Genomic DNA, 15,574 nt, shown 5'->3' with positions numbered 1-15,574 from the left:
GCTGCCCGTGGGTTGGAAGACACTTTCATTAGCACTGCTCAACGGCAGCTTCTTCTTTTTTCCTGCATCCAGATGCATTATGGATAACTTTGTTCTTTATGTCTGCTTTAAGCTATTCTCAGCCTTTTGAACATTTTTTTCCCTGTGTACCTTCCCATAACGCACTGTGATTTTTAGTTTTCTCCTAAGGCTTAGCCCCACCAGTCCTAGGGTTGGAAGTGAATGATCAGTCCCTAGCAGTGCCCAGAGCAGCTTGCCCTGCTGCAGCCTGGGGCAGGGCTGGGCATGCAGGCAGCCCGGGGCAGTGCTCACATTTATTTTCCAGCTCTGAAGTAGTCAGGAAGGGGGCCAGTTTGCATTCAGGGTCTGGTTTCAGGAGAACTAGAAAGCCTGTCACTAGCCGGTATCCTGTACCTTGTCTTTGTACATCTGGAAATGAATCATTTCATATGTAAAGAAAAATCTCTGCAATTATATTCTTCAAAAATTATTTGCTCTCATGCCCAAGTCCCATATGAGAAGAGGACACCATAGAGAAAAGTACCTAAAAGATTAGGCCAAAATGGTGGCAGAAGGGATTGAAGATAAGTAGTGAAAGGGCGAGTAAGGGAAAGCCCTAATGTCTCGATGGAACAAGTAGAAAAATATCTGAGTTGCTACCACAGTTGGAGAGGATGTGCCTGTGGTGTAAATGACATACATTTAAAACTGCCTCGTTACATTAAGGTCTCATGTTTTCTACCCCAGGCTCCCTTTCCCAAGTCACCGTATGAACACCTGAGTCTCCTCGAAGCATCAGAGAGATGAACCTGTAGCGGCTTGTCCACAGGTAAGAGGCTCAGCCACCGCCTCGGTGCCTGCTCCAGTGATTTGGGAAGCGTGGGGGACCACAGAGCCCATGGCCACGGTGCTTTGGGGCTTGAGCCCCTGCCCGTGCTGCCTGACGCTGTGACGGAGGCTTGCTGTCTGGCAAAGTTTCTGCAGGTTTTATGCCCCTCCGAGGTGACGTGGTTGCAGGGGTTTGCTATTCCTAAAGCAGACATATGGTGCCTGAGCATTTAAAAAGATGTTTTGAGGGGCAGGGGCTAATCCAGGCTGCCCATCTTGGGTTTTTATTTTGTTTCTGCTAACAGTGTGCCACTGGTTTTGTTTGTTGCTGCGCAGCCAGAGCAGCCTGTGCTCCCATACAGGTGCTCGCAGTAATTCTCTGAACCCGTTAGATGTGGATTACAGTGCTAGGGTGGAGGTCACCTCTCTGGCTGCTGTGATTTTCCTTCTGGCTCTTTACCCAGCAGTTGCCTAATATAAAATATTTAGAAATAGAAGCCGTTGTTGGGTCTTTCCCCTTGTAGCTTGGGTGACATGACCAGCAGGTACCCAAATCCCGTTCTCCCTTGCTCCTTCTCTCTGTCCCCTGCGACTGTGCCTTTGTCCCCTTGCAACCTTCACGAAGTCACTTCATTTACTGATGAAGTTTTACCCTTTTTAGGGATGTTGCTTGCCCAACTTTGGGGAAGTTTGTGGAAATATATATATATAAAAAATACTGCTCAAGGAGTTCTTGGAGAACTCTCCAGAAGAAGGTGCTCCACTGATGGGTATTGACACTGGCCACCAGCATGTTGTAGAAGCTCAACCCAGGGTCTGGTGCAGATTTTAAGGACTGAGAGTCACTTGGCTGATATAAGACAGATGAGCACAGTCCTTGAGTGAAAAACGGGTTTGTCCCCCCTTTAGAGCACACAGCTTTGTCCATAGGGATGCAGATCCCACGGCAGCTTGCTGCTGTCTGCAGCCAGGTTCAGAGCCAGGGGCGTGTTGCAGATCTGCAGCCACGGGTTATTTTCAGAGTTAAAATGCGGTGCTGTGGGATGGGCAGCACAGCAGCATTCCCTGCGTGAGTGAAAGAGCAGGAAAGCGGCTGGGGACGGGCTGGGGGAGGCAGTGGTGCTGCCCCTGCAGAAGCCATAGCCTTTTTCTCAGGGAGAAACTATTGGCCTGGAAATAACGTGAGAGCAGCCGGGGGAAGAGCACAGCTTCCCGGGGAGCAGCAGCCGCTGCCCCACCGCGACAGAGCCAGGCCTTTTGTCTCAACCATGAGCGTTAATTGAAGGGGACAGATTTTGCACCCTGGGAGCAGCAGGTAACCGCACTCCAGCGAGAGCTCAGAGCCGGCTCCATCAGCAAATACTTTTTGCTCGGCTGCAGTTATAGCTCATTATCTTGCTGACCTTTAATTTCACAAGTGTTTCTTGCAATGTGTTTCTTCAGCCTGGCCCGGCTTCTGACCTCCGTTCCCAGAGGCAGCGGGATAATATATTCATCTGCTGTGCTGTCTAGCCACTTCGCATCCATCCCTCCCTCCCTCCATCTACCCCTCGCGTCTCTGTCCTTTTTGGCAATCTGTCATTTTTATTTTTGGTACGAGTCCAGGAGCTGAGTAAAAAGTACTTGGGCAGCTGGAGCGAGAAACAATGGCTTTTAAATACGCTTTAACGTGTTTGTAAACAACTGCACTTCATCAGGGTCCCTGCCCAGCACACTGGCAGCAGACAAAACTGATGAGACTCTTCTGAGATCAGAATTAATTACGCTGCATGGAAATGGTGCAAAACAGACAACGATGCAGCAGGAAATATCTCCTGTTCTGTGGTCCGTGTGCATTTCTGCTGTGCTCACCACTGCGGCCACTGAGCACCTGAGATATTGCTCTTCTCTTTGCTGTGGCAGGGAAGATGAGCAGGGAGAGCTAAAAACGTTGGGAGGGCTGTGAGGCTGTTGCACTTCAAGGATGCTTTATGGAATGTCTGGTGGGATGTCATGTTTAATGGAAATCACCTATCAGCAAAGTTCGGCACAGGGAATAATACTGCTGTCCTGTTAAAATACCCCCATTTCTCCTGAATTCCCACAGCTTGTTCCTGGTGAAAAAAATAGTTTGTATCAGGGAATGAAAATATCTTTTATTGAGGATGATTTGAAGAGGGAAGCAAGCTTAGAAGCATAGGGAGGGGGCAAAAGAGCTGTAGTTGGAGCACATGGATTGGATGATACCAGGTAGCCCATTGGTCCCAGCTCACCAATTTTGGTGAATAAAGAGTGAATTTGCTGGTACAGGATTCCCCTCTGTTGCTGAGGGCTGTGAATGGAGTGGGGCTGACTGCATGATACAACTGTGCATTCCTGCAAGAGTTTTTTTTCTAGTGGGGAACTAACAGAGGAGAAAAATCAAAGTGCTTTGAAATCAACCCCTTTGCTGTGGAGTGACTCGGCTCACAAACCCCTGGTCGGTCGGTGGCTGCTCCTGCTTGGGGGATGGATGCAGCCGGTCTCTGACTCTTCTGTGAGTAACAGTGTAATTGCAGAAATTGGCACAGTGGCTTGGAACGAGATCTAATTAATTAATTCAAGACATGCTGGGATTAAATTTTATTAAACCTTGGATTCAGAGTAGACTATATGAAATGTAAGCAAAGGTTGGGAAGGGAACGGAGGGGTATGTGCCACACGTGCTGCCTGCCAGCCCTGCCCCTGTCGTGTCCTTCGCTGCCGGGGTACTGAGGGCACGCTCAGGTCGTATATTGACATATACATATGTGCATATATATACACACATATATATACATATGGACATATATATGCACACATATACATCCAGTTTCACTCCAGCCAGGGCTTTCCTTATCCAGTTGCTCTGGATTTTTATGTGCAAAGTGACTGACCCGTCTCTCTGTCCTGCCGCAGGACATAAGCCGGGCACCTCTGGCCACGTACTCCCTAACATCATCTGGAGCAAAGAGGTTTCTTTGGCTTTTCCCCTAATCCTGTGCTGATAAATGTGTTGTGCTCCATCCAGACCTGCCTGTTATTTCACAATAAGGGATGTCAGCTCCATATTGACTGCCTTTAAAATGATTTGGGGTCTTCTGGAATAGAAATTCAAGACAGTCATTGCTGACATAGTTGCATGTTGATGCTTACTCTGCTCCCAGAAGCTGTCTGGCCAGGCATGTATGTCCTGGCACAACTTTACACTGCTGGACTTTGCAGGAATGACTAATTGTTTTGGACAGGTAAACAAGTGTGTATGTGGGGTGTATGCAAAACCATCGGCTCTACAACAAGAGGTGCAGCACAGGACCCAACTTTTCAGGGATGTTTTTTTGCTGGCCAAATTGCTAGCATCCCACACGAGCGGTCTTTTCTTCTGACAGTTTCAGGAATATACTTAATACTAATTTTAGCTCTCCCTCCAAGGTGGATATCTTTGGGGTTTGGGCACAATGAATGCCTTATTCATAAACTACAAACACTGTAAAAAGAAGGGGGGGGGGGGGGAAGTGTCCCACCCTAAAATGTTTCTGATCTCCAAGCAGCTATAATTTTGGCTTGCTCGGAGAACAAGCTGAGGTAGTGTTCGTTTTAACAGCCAGGAAAGGGCTGTCTGTTTATATTTAGGGCCTTGTAGATTTGTGCAGTATATGCAGGTGGCACATTAAAATGTGTGGATGATTTCTTACCAGGATAAGGCTGTGTTTTTACTGGACTGCCTTTAATTCTGTGTGAAGGCTAAGTAAGCACTGAAAATTTTGTTGTAACAGTTTCTGGAGCTAATTTTTGTAGCCTTTGGAGTGTTGTTTTGAGCTTAATCCTGGTGAATTCCTCCTATGCACCTTCCTACAGAGTTTTGCCTAGAACACATGTTTTTAAGAGCTGTTTGGCAGCTCTTGCCACTTTGAGTCTGTAGGGCATCGGCACTAGTGATCATCATTCAGTTCTCACTGGGTAGGTGTTAGTAAACTGCTGCAATGAAAACAAGTAGGGTAAAGAGCATCTTCCAGCAGTGAGGTGGGTAGTGGTCCAGGATCTCAGCTGACTTGGCGGTTGCAGATCTGACCTTCACCTCTGCACAGGCTCTCTCTGAAGAAGGCTGTGCCTCCCATCTATCTCCAGCATTGCTCATTACCCCATTGGCTCCAGGAGCTGCAAGAACCGGTTCAGTACTCACCTGGAGCCACCTTTATTTCAATGGCTTTTGCTTGGCATGAGCTGAAGAGGATAGCGTATCCAAAACAAGCGCGTGCACTTGTGGGCCATGGCTTCTGGAGTTGGGTCATTGTCACTGTTTGTCTCCCATTATGGCAAAGTCCTGGTGAAGATGCAAAAGAGAAAGTTCTCCAGCATGGCTGAGACTGGTCCTTCAGGGAGAGCAGCGTTCATCTCTGGAGAAGCGGAAGTTGTTACGAAATGTGCATGCCGCTTCTTTTCAAGCTGTCGCTCAACAGCAAGCAAAGATGCTGAGGTTCTCTTGCGTATATTTGGGAGCTAAAAGCCTGGTCCAGCCACACATCATTCTTCTGCTACCCCTCAGAAATTGCTCACTGGCTAAATCTTGCTCTGATAATAAGTAATGCCTTTTTCACGGGGAAATCCAGATGCCTATTTGGTATTTGCAAAGCATACCAAGATCGCAGGGCTGAGGAGGTTTGTAAAAAGTAGAGTGCAGCTGTTAACGTCAGTTGTCTCAGTCTCCCGGAGAGTGCCTGGGCTCCGAGGTTTGTTCGCAGCTCTAAAATTAGAAAGTTGTTGATGGTTTTTTCATTCAGAGTTACAAAAAGTCCTGTTTGAATTGAAACACCAGGCAGCTGCAAGCAAATGAGGTTCAAAGTGGGTGTAAGCGATGGATGGAGCTCAGTGCACAGAAAAGATATTGAATTTTAGTTATATGTACCTGTAACATACCATGGCAGGTTATGGCCTTGGAAGATGGGGTAGAAAAAAGTGAAATCCAGGTTCTGTTTGCACTAAAATATTTCCATGCGTGTTTGGGTATTTTGCTGTGGTAACCAGAGGGCCTATTTTTAGAATCTTTCCCAAGATGCTCCTCTATACTACACTGAGTTTCTTGGGAAGCTGGTGTACAAAGCTGTCCCAGGGGTTTTCAAGTTAAAATGAGTATTAATTCAGAAAGGTTCCAAAGGATAATGTTCTTCCAGATTGATCAGACTGTATGTGAGATCTTTCGGGCTGCTTGTCCTGCCTGGACTTCATGTTGGGCATCTCTGAGATCCCAAATTCCAGCATTCACGTATGGAAAGGATCTTCTTTTATTTGGCCAGATCCTGACTACAACAACTAAACCAATGATATTGTAATGGCAACTTGTCTTAGCAGTTAACCAGAGTAATCCCAAAATATATGTTAGCATTTTTAACCACAGTATTTCTGGCCCTCAGCCAGTGAAGCACCTCTGAGTCTAATCTAGCAAAGATCAGCTCTGTTTTCCTGCAAAGATTCATGACGGAAGAGAACAAGCCCACAGGTTTAGTTGTACATTTGTGTGTGACTCTATGGTGAAACTTACTTGTTCATCTGAAAGTCCTTCAGATTTTACTAGGCTAACGCTGGGGTATTTATATGTTCCAGTTTTCAAATGAAAAGTATTTAGAAGATTCAGGTTGAAACATTTATTTCTCAGGAAAGTGTTGTTATGCTCCATAAGGTATATATCCAAAAAGAACAAAAGCAGTCCTGTTCAAAGAAGCCACAAACAGCACCAAAAGAGAAAGGCAAGATTATTTTTCAAATGTCATCCTTCATAGTTTATTGTCTTTCTTCCATAATCATTTAAATACACTCGCATGTATTTGAAAAAATAACAACAGCACAGCAGATGCATTTTATCCATAGCATGCTCATGAATACATTGTGTTTTGTGATATATTGTTTCTTGGATTTTTTTCTGAAGATGTTCTGCAGAATGTTTCCATGTGCATTTTAACAAGACGATTCTCTGTCTATACATGGACTTTGTACCAGAACAATTTGCAGTTGCTCAAGGGCTTCATTATTCTTTGAAAATTTTAGAAATGCAATAGCTAAAAATATGCAGAGGAATGTCTATACACTGTCAGATTCAGAGGAAAAGGTATGCTTAGTTGCTGGCTGGGGTTGAACCATGACACATATATACATTGCTAACATACGGCTATCAAAGAGGATTGATGGGGGACTGGGACAGTTTGGCCCAATGGAGGCCCAGGATTGGCACAGAAATGTTTAATGCATTTCAATATTTGAGTCTTGAAGAAATAAAGCACCACAGCTTTTAAAATTATCTGTGAGTAATGGGTCATCTTCAGTCAATGTGAACAAGGTTGCTGTTAAGAGAAGTGTACGGATGATGGATTTGCCTCTATGTGATGCATCCAGTGTATGCGTTAAACTGACATGTGTATTACGCAGTGAAAATCCTGAAGTGGAAAATGATATGCTGCTGTTAACGTCTGTAACATGGGAGCTCTTGGCTGCTGAAGCCTTTTACTTTTAACAAGATATATCTCAAGTATGCGTTGTCTTCAGTTACATTACAGCCTTATGCTCCATTCTGTAGCCATAGAAGCAATTACAATATTATTTGCTTAGTCTCAATTCTTATGTTGTTTATATGAAAAAAAATACATCTTCTCACAGGCAAGGAGGTACTTTGCATTTTTAAATGTTTTGGATTTGCTTTAATCCCATGTCACCATAGTTGCGCATTTAATCCTGGAAGATGAAGTAACTTTTAAACTCAAAAAGATACCTGAGTTTTAAGAGTGACGTTTACCAGCTCAATTTCACATTGACACAGATAAACAAAATGCCTCTATTTTTTCTTGGTTGTTTTCTTATTTCTTCTCTTATTATTATTAGTATTATACCACAGAAGCAAAATTAAGTAGGTGAATAAATAGCATCTTCCAGCAGCGAGGCGGGTAGGTTCATTTTTTTATTTGTTCTGGGTACAGGGGAAAAAATCAGTGTCTGGAATGTGAATATTAAAAACCAAGAGGCTAGTATGGACCTGGCCATGTACAGGTAAAGTCAACGAGTAGCATTTAGATGAGTGAATCTGAAATCTGTGCACATATTCAATTTTCATCAGTATTAGATCCAGTTGTCATATCGTGGTGATGGGGAAGCTGATGAGAAAATTTGGGCGTTACAGCACGGGGGAGAGGCTGACAGGAAACGTCCTTTTGTACGACTGTCGCCTTGCCAGTGTAAAACCAACTGTGTGTGTATTAGCCCAGCTCATGCTACGGGGAAAACTTGTCTGAAAGCTATTAGACATGGGCAGTCCTGGTATGACAGCATGGTTTATACTACAGCGATCTGGAAGCAATCGCATTTTGTCATCTGCTGGTTGTGGTAGCACGACAGCCAACGTGAAGTATTCGTTTGAAGAATGTCAGTGCATAAACTCATTTTTTCCTCAAATCATGTGGGGGGCGTTACTGAGATGAGTGTGGAACAACAGACGTTTTCAGTTTTGTTGGCATTAATTGAGATGGATGTGAAGGATTTCTATAAATCAGTGGAACATTTAGAAAGGGTGACTCACTTTGAAGATGCATAGCACTGGCTATGTGTCCAGTACACAGAAATGCGATCAATACAACAAACACACTGTAAAGGTATACAGGATAGGCTGTTCTTGTTATTTAACCTGCTCTGAAAATGCAAGAGCACGTGGCCTTTAACAAGATTAAATATTACATTTAAAAACACTAAGCCTGTTAACACAGTGCATAATTAAGCCCCGGAATTCATTGCCAAAGAAAATCTTTGAGTGGATCTTAATAACATTTAAAAAAAGAGACAGACACGTCTATTATTAATAAAACTAGGCATAGATCCATTCTGTGAGAGGTATAAAAAAGCAAGGCTGCTTAAGAAATAGTCTTACATGAGCAAGTCAAACACTGCCTGCCTAGAAAGGAAGCTTTTTTTTTTTTTTTTTCCTTTTATGCTCACTATTATGTTCTGATTTGCACCTGTCTTTGAAGTGCTGGCGCCTGTGACCGGGGGAAATGTCTGCAGAGCTGCGAGGTCCATGGGCAGGTCCTGCAGCGAGATTAGGGAGCTGCTCAGATAAGCAACGGGTCAGCTGAGGCACTTCTGAGAGTGTTTGTGCCGTTTAAGGTCACTGTACCATTTAGCAGAGTGAAGGAAAAAAAGTTGCCGAGTCTTCCAGCGATGCGCGGTGTTTTTGTAGCGGTTTGCCTGTAAACAGCCAAACGTGGGGCTCGGTGGATCGCTGTGTGTCTGAGCTGCAGTTGGTTTGCTTTTGAGCTTTTCAAGAAAAGCTGAAGGAGCGAGCAGGTCAATAAAACTGGCTGCCAGCAACCTCAGAGTATTCCTGGGCTTTCACAATCCCCACTTTGTGCTAGGGTTAACCCAAGCAAAATCCATGGAGAAGGAAAATGGGATGAACCTTGTCTAACCAAATGGATGTCCTGTATCTGCACTTTGTGTCCAGGCAGAGCTTTACTCCTTGATTCCTTTCTTTCTTAATCAGCTTTATGCCAGTGTAAATCTATGAGGTGATGTGCAATGACCTGCTGATGCTTTCTGTCGTGCCGGTTCATGATCTGGTGGGCATTAGCATTTCATGCTTGATGAGGTTGTGCATGGCTGGGTCCTGTCTTGTGCTTTGCAAGGAGAGGAGCTTTGTTTTGAGGGGAGGCAGAGGCATGATGTGGTGATGCTGTGAGCAGAGCTTGGCCACGCTGCCTGCATCTCTGCCTGCGAGCACTTGCTGGGACCTAGAGTCACCGCAGCACCTTCTCACAAGGCGGTGTTGGTTTGTGGGACAGCGTTGGAAAATGGTGGACCTAACGTGCCTCTTGCCTCTGATCTCAAGCTTTTCTTGGTCTGGCCCACCCCAGCCTCTCCCGGCTCCAGCAGTGGAAGGATGAACATTTTTGAGGGCATGGCGGCACTCATGCGGTGAACACAGTGCGATGCATTATCATAGTACAGAGATGGGTGTCTGGGACCAGATTCTCCATGTCCATGCTGGGTGCTTCATGATGCTCAGACTTCCTGGGGCAGGGAAGCCCTGGGGCACTTCAATGTCAGAGAACAGTCCTGGGCAACCTGCTCTAGGTGGCCCTGCTTGAGCAGGGGGATCACCAGAAGTTCCTTCCAACCCCAACCCTGCTGTGTTAATGTGCCTATGAAGGATGTTCTCCTTATACTTGGGCACACAGGGACAAGTCAGGGATTAAAAATGATAGTCCAGTGACCCTGCCACTGGTGCACAGCCTCTTGAGAGCCAGGCTCCATGTGTCTACTTCTGGTGCTCTTGCTGTGACACGGGACAGGAGCACTGGAGCTACAGCCCCTTCTGCGCTCGCAGGAGGCAATCTGGGGCAGTAAAGTCTCAGCTTCCCATCTGCTGCTTTCCCACCATGTCCTGAGAACTGCCTACTCAGTTTCCCCCCTCTGTCATCCCTCGGGGCTTGGCTGTGCTGCTGCATTCCGCTGGTTGCTACCATCTTGGATGATAAACCCTGAAAGGGCAACTCACCTCTATGTGCCTTGCACCAGCAGTAGTGAACAGAGACCTGGGAGATGCCTGGCTCTCCCTTTCTACCAACATGGCCTGTGGGAGGTGATGTGCATTTACCAGCTGGAGAAAAGAAAATTTTCAAGCTAATGATCTCTTTCCAACCTTTTCCTTGAAGCTTGTGTTACTTCCAGTAATCCATGCTCAAAACGGGGGTGGTGGTGGATGATTCCCACAACGCCCCTGACTGAAGCTACTGCTCCCAGGTCTCTGGGCTATTTGAGAGCCAGCCCTCTGCAAGGAGCACCCGAGGAAGCCTGCTTCATGCTTGCTCCTCCTTCTCTTCCTCCCTGGCCGTGGCAGTCATGGGAATGGCAGGAGTCCAGCCAGCCCTTACACACTGCAGCTCTTTACACTTTGTCACGAGTCTCGGTCTGGGAAAGTATGTAAGAACATCCTTAAAGTTAATTACGTGTTTCAGCACCCTCCCTAAGTAGGCATGTTTTTTTAATCGAGACCCTAAGTTGGAGGTGAGAAGAGACAGGATGGGAACCTCACTAACTTCACCCTGCAGGTTTGAAGTTGATTTTATGCCAAAACGTCATTAATTTCTGCCATCTCAGAAATTAAGCCTTTGCTGTCTGCTCGGTGCTGAGATATGTAGGGCTCGCTGCATAGCTCCATTAGCTCAATTTACCTTTCTCTTCCAAGACAGTTTTAGCACTAATTGACCAGAATTCAAACCAGCTTTCTCTCCTGGTAATGTGGTTCATTGCTTATAATTGACCTGCTTTCCTGGCAGTGAAGAGAGCTCTACCAGCCAGCATATACTGTGTGACTGTAGCCTGTAATTACTTAGATTTAAGCCCTTGAAGGAAAATTTTAGGAGCTTTCTCCGCTGAATTGAAACTGTAAAATAATATATATAAAAGAAAAAATTTCCAAGCTAGTCTTTTAAACATCTAAGCAGAGTCAGGGAAGGAAGCTTAACGCTTCTGAGCTGGTGGCAGAATACAGCTTTCTGGAAGAGGTTATGGTTTCGGATCTCCAGGATGGATGATGAAGGAAGTAATTTTTATGTCACTCTCTCAGAGCTGGGCATTGCAGTGGGTGACACAGAGGTACCAAAACAGTTTTGCCATTCTAAAAGTACACTGTACCAAAGAAACCCAAAATGGTAAGGTGTTGCAGTTGGCCGTGGTCCTGTGCAGCACTACAGCCACAGCTGCAGCATCTCCAGTTGCTGGTACTGACCCACTCACACACCAACTCCACACACACCCTTCTCCGGCAGCTGGCCAGGGCACTCCAGTCCCTCTGGTAGCCAGTCTTTCCTGTGGTCTCGCCTGTAGAGAGACACACGTACCCCGCTGGCTCCCAGGACCTCCTCCTACTTGCCAACTAGTCTGGCTTGGTGTTTGCTAGTGATCACACACTGGCCCCTGGTCCCAGTCCAGCTGTTGCCCCCAGACCCCATACACACAGGCACGCAGAACAGAGTCCCTCACCCAGGAAAACAGTGAGAAATGAAGTTTAATAGAAGATAGGACAGACTGCACTCACCATGCACAGGGCATGGTTGGACAAGCATACTGACCAGCACTGTTTACACAGGGATGGCCCTTTCTATCTCCCTATCCCTCTATTTTACCACATATGTTCCTCCCAAGACCATCTTGATCCCTCCCTTTCCCAACTGTGGTTCCTTCCCTAAACATCCTATTGTAAGTCTTGTGCAATCCCCAAATGTCCATCCCCTGCATCCTATGTGTCCCATACCCCCTCAGTCCCAAAGGAGCTCCAATTGACTCATCTCAATGGGTTTCACAACTGTACCCTGGGGCTGTAGATCTCCTGGGACAGCCCTGGGAGGAGCCAGGCAGAGCGTCCCTTCCTCTGAGCCCATAATTTGGGTCTCCACCTGCCATTGTGCCCTGTGCTCCTCTGGGCTTGTGGAGATGGGAATAGGATGGGCTGATGGCTCCTGGGATGGGCCTGGGAGTAGCTGGGTAGGGCATTATTTGGTTCCCCTGCCTGCCATGGACTCTCTGTTCTCCTTTGTGGGTGTGCAGGTGAGATTTTTGTTGCATAACCTAATATAGCCCACAGAAGTGGCCAAGACAGTCACGGCCATGTTCTGGGACAACCTTACATGGCAGTCTCCACCAAAAGGAGATGTCTCCCACCTTTCCTGGTGGGAGGTGAGGGGAACAGGAACAGGTGTCTAAGGGGAACAGCAAACCTCTAGTCCAAAGTAACATCATGAAACTTATGCTGGGAAGGAGGTGACTGCCCTTCTCGTATCAGAGCAGCTTTTGTGCTTCATGCTGAATTTGGGGGCTACCCATGCAGGGTGGTGTTTGAGCAGATGCCTTCCCTTTGGATCAAGACATAGACTGGGTATGAGCAAAGTGTCCAGCTCCAAAGCTTGGGGCATTTCTGAGCAGATGGGGGTGCCTGAATGCGAGCACCCAGGCATATTTCAGGTGCTACATGGCCTCTAGTCAAGTTTAGGCATCTGCAAGGCTAAGCAGCTTAGAGCGTGGCGTGTCTGGATTGCCTTCCTGAATGCGCACACCACATCAGATGCCAAAGCCAGTCAAAGATGCCAAAGCAGATGCAAAAACATCTGGATATCACCTAAAGCTCAAAGATTTTCTCCATCATCTGCTGATACCCAGCATAGAGCATTGGCTGATGTCCAGCAGAAGTCCTTTTCTGTTCTCCTGCCTTGGAGGTAAGCAATAACATAACTTCTGCCATATAGCCATGAGGGAGAGAAGAAAATTGAGAGAGTGGGAAACATACCTAACTGTTTAAATTAACCTCTCTGGGATTCTTTTTAGAAGATAGGAAAAATGACAACCTGATTTACAACAGCCCCTTTCTGCCTTGAAATTCACGGTGTGCCTGTCCTGTCTCTCTGCATCTAGAAATAAATCATCAAGCGCTTCAGAAATGCGTTCATAGAAATGTACCCTTTTATTTGGCCACCATATGCGCTTGACACACTTTTTCAGGCAGTGCTGCCTCTCTGCATTTCTTCTCCAGACCCCCTGAGTTTGAAGTATTGATTTTACATTTAGGTTTTGCGATTTTTTCCTTGGTTGGGGTCTCTAAGGGGCTGCAGAAGGGGACTGCAGCAGCTTTTTTCAGATTGCGTAATGCTGTTTTGGGGAGTTATAATTGGAAACTTAACACGGGTGAGCAGATGAGTTTTAAAAGCTTCATCCTCCAAACTGAGCAGGATATGCACAGATACACGAGCCGTAAGTTCACAAAAACTGCTGTAATAGCAATTTCTTGAAGCATCACCCAGCTGCTGTGTGGGCCAAGACTGGGTCAAGTTTTGCATAGGGCATGGGAGCTGAGATGCAGAAAAGGCTTTTCTCTCTTTCCACTTCACAAAAAAAAAAGTCTAAACTAAAACAAAGCATCAAGATTTGTCCTTCTTACCTCATGTGACAGAAGAGGCAATCTAGAGGCAAAGAGAGGACTACCAAGTATTTAATTTCTTTTTCTCTGCTCAATAAAATAACGAAAGATAATCTGTTGGCTAATTTTATACCCTTGACAAAATGCTACACTGGAGAATGAACTTAAAGTAGGTATAAAACAAAAATTATTTAAAAAACAGTCGCAGTTTTGAAAGTTTGTATTTTTATACAGATAAAATGTAGGGCAGGACACTGCGTGCTGTGAGGCTGAGGGTCAGTGCAGCTTGCCTGTCCCCAAGCTTGGGCACTCGGTGTGTTCGCAGGCACAGAGGAGAAGCACGGCTGTGCTCTCCTGAGCACCGGAGAGCAGGAAAATAGGGATTCACACAAACAGAAACTTCGTGCAGGATTAGCCCAGTTCTGACCGTGATTTTCTCAGATCTGGAAAGAAATCCATGACAGAGGCTCCCGGGAAGTCCCCTGCAGAGTCAGGCTTAGCTGGCCCTGTGTGGGGGACAGCCTTGTTCTTGATGGTTGTTTTGATACATGGAAAACCTCAGCTGATTTTTTTCCCTCCAATTCATAACTGGTTGTTTACATAAGATAGATCCAGTTCCTGGTGTGGAGAGGGTTATGATCCACCTCAAACCTCCCAGATTATTAGGATGCTCACCTGGATGGATTAAAACAGATCTCATCTGAGCTTCCCTTATTGTAGCTGAAGACTTTAAACAGCAAATCAATTCAAGCCAAGTGAGAGGCTCTTCCTCTTAATTTCCAGTTTTAAAAATTGTCAAAGATCTTCATTGCATCCTGAGGCAGAGCAGGCAAATCTCTGAAATAAGACATCTGTGCACTCGCACACGCAAAGAAAACCTGTCTGCCAGCATCCCTACTACAGATACAAACCCATGTGAACTTTCCCCATCTTCCTCTCACAGCATCTGCTCTGAGCAGGAGACTCTGATGGCCGAGCAGCCCCTGCGTTTAGTCGTTTCCTTTGCCCTGGGGATGGTGGCTTGCAGGACTGATGTGTCCTGCTTGGTTAGGAGTCCAGGTAATCCCCACGCCGAAGGCTGCGTTTCACTTTTCTGGAGTTTCAGTCTCATTCTCCATATTCCCAGAAATCTGCATTCTCATTTCCTGGACCACTGCCGCATGGTCTTTTTCAGAAATAAATCTCCAAATCATCTCTGGTCAATTCATACTCTTTCAGTTGCTTGTGTGACCCTGAATGCAGGAGAGAGAATATAGGACAGCAGAAAAAATACAAATCAGAGAAAAATATTTTCATGCTAAGTAAGTTTATCAGGGGCTGTTCTGGTGGTTATGAAAACTCCTTCAGTTGTTAACAAGATGTGTGTCCACGTTGTTTACAGGATAGCCAGCCTAAAAAAACCCCAATAAACAGTTGCATTAAGAGAGCTGGGGTCTTGCCTGTGGACCTTTTACTTTCAAGCTGTCAAAACTAAGTTTGGAAGGATGTTAGCCAACTCTTGTCTAAATCAGAAATGTCCTGCTCAATCCCTGGCACTGTGCTGGGAGGAGCAGGTGTCCACGGATGTGTCGGATCCATCCCTGAGTGCCCGAGTAGCCCGTACACTTACTCAAAGGGGCTTACTGGAGCTTGAACTTCACCTGAAAATACTCCAGGTTGTAGACAGATATGGTCTTGGCTGTTCAAACAATTTACTTGGCCATGTGGGGACATGTCAACTAATTTTGGGCTGCACATAGACTTCAAGTGGCCCAGGCACTTTGCAGCTATTTTCCCCTGTTTGTGCAAACTGTTTGCAGTTCT

General features: G+C 45.9%; 1 protein-coding gene across 3 annotated transcripts in view; it reads left to right on the top strand.

The window, feature by feature from the left end:
• The window catches only part of HIVEP3 (HIVEP zinc finger 3), a 270,230-nt gene that overhangs the window by 128,491 nt on the left and 126,165 nt on the right, over nucleotides 1-15,574 (top strand). For all 3 annotated transcript variants that reach the window (XM_075774101.1, XM_075774098.1, XM_075774102.1), the window contains exon 2: nucleotides 748-829. The gene's annotated coding sequence lies outside the window, so the exon portion shown is untranslated. The remainder of the gene's footprint in view (nucleotides 1-747; nucleotides 830-15,574) is intronic.

Source organism: Balearica regulorum, chromosome 22 (genome assembly GCF_011004875.1).
Source record: "Balearica regulorum gibbericeps isolate bBalReg1 chromosome 22, bBalReg1.pri, whole genome shotgun sequence".
Lineage (NCBI taxonomy): Eukaryota > Metazoa > Chordata > Aves > Gruiformes > Gruidae > Balearica > Balearica regulorum.
Note: the sequence above shows the minus strand (reverse complement) of the source record. Positions and strands in the feature narration are given on the sequence as shown.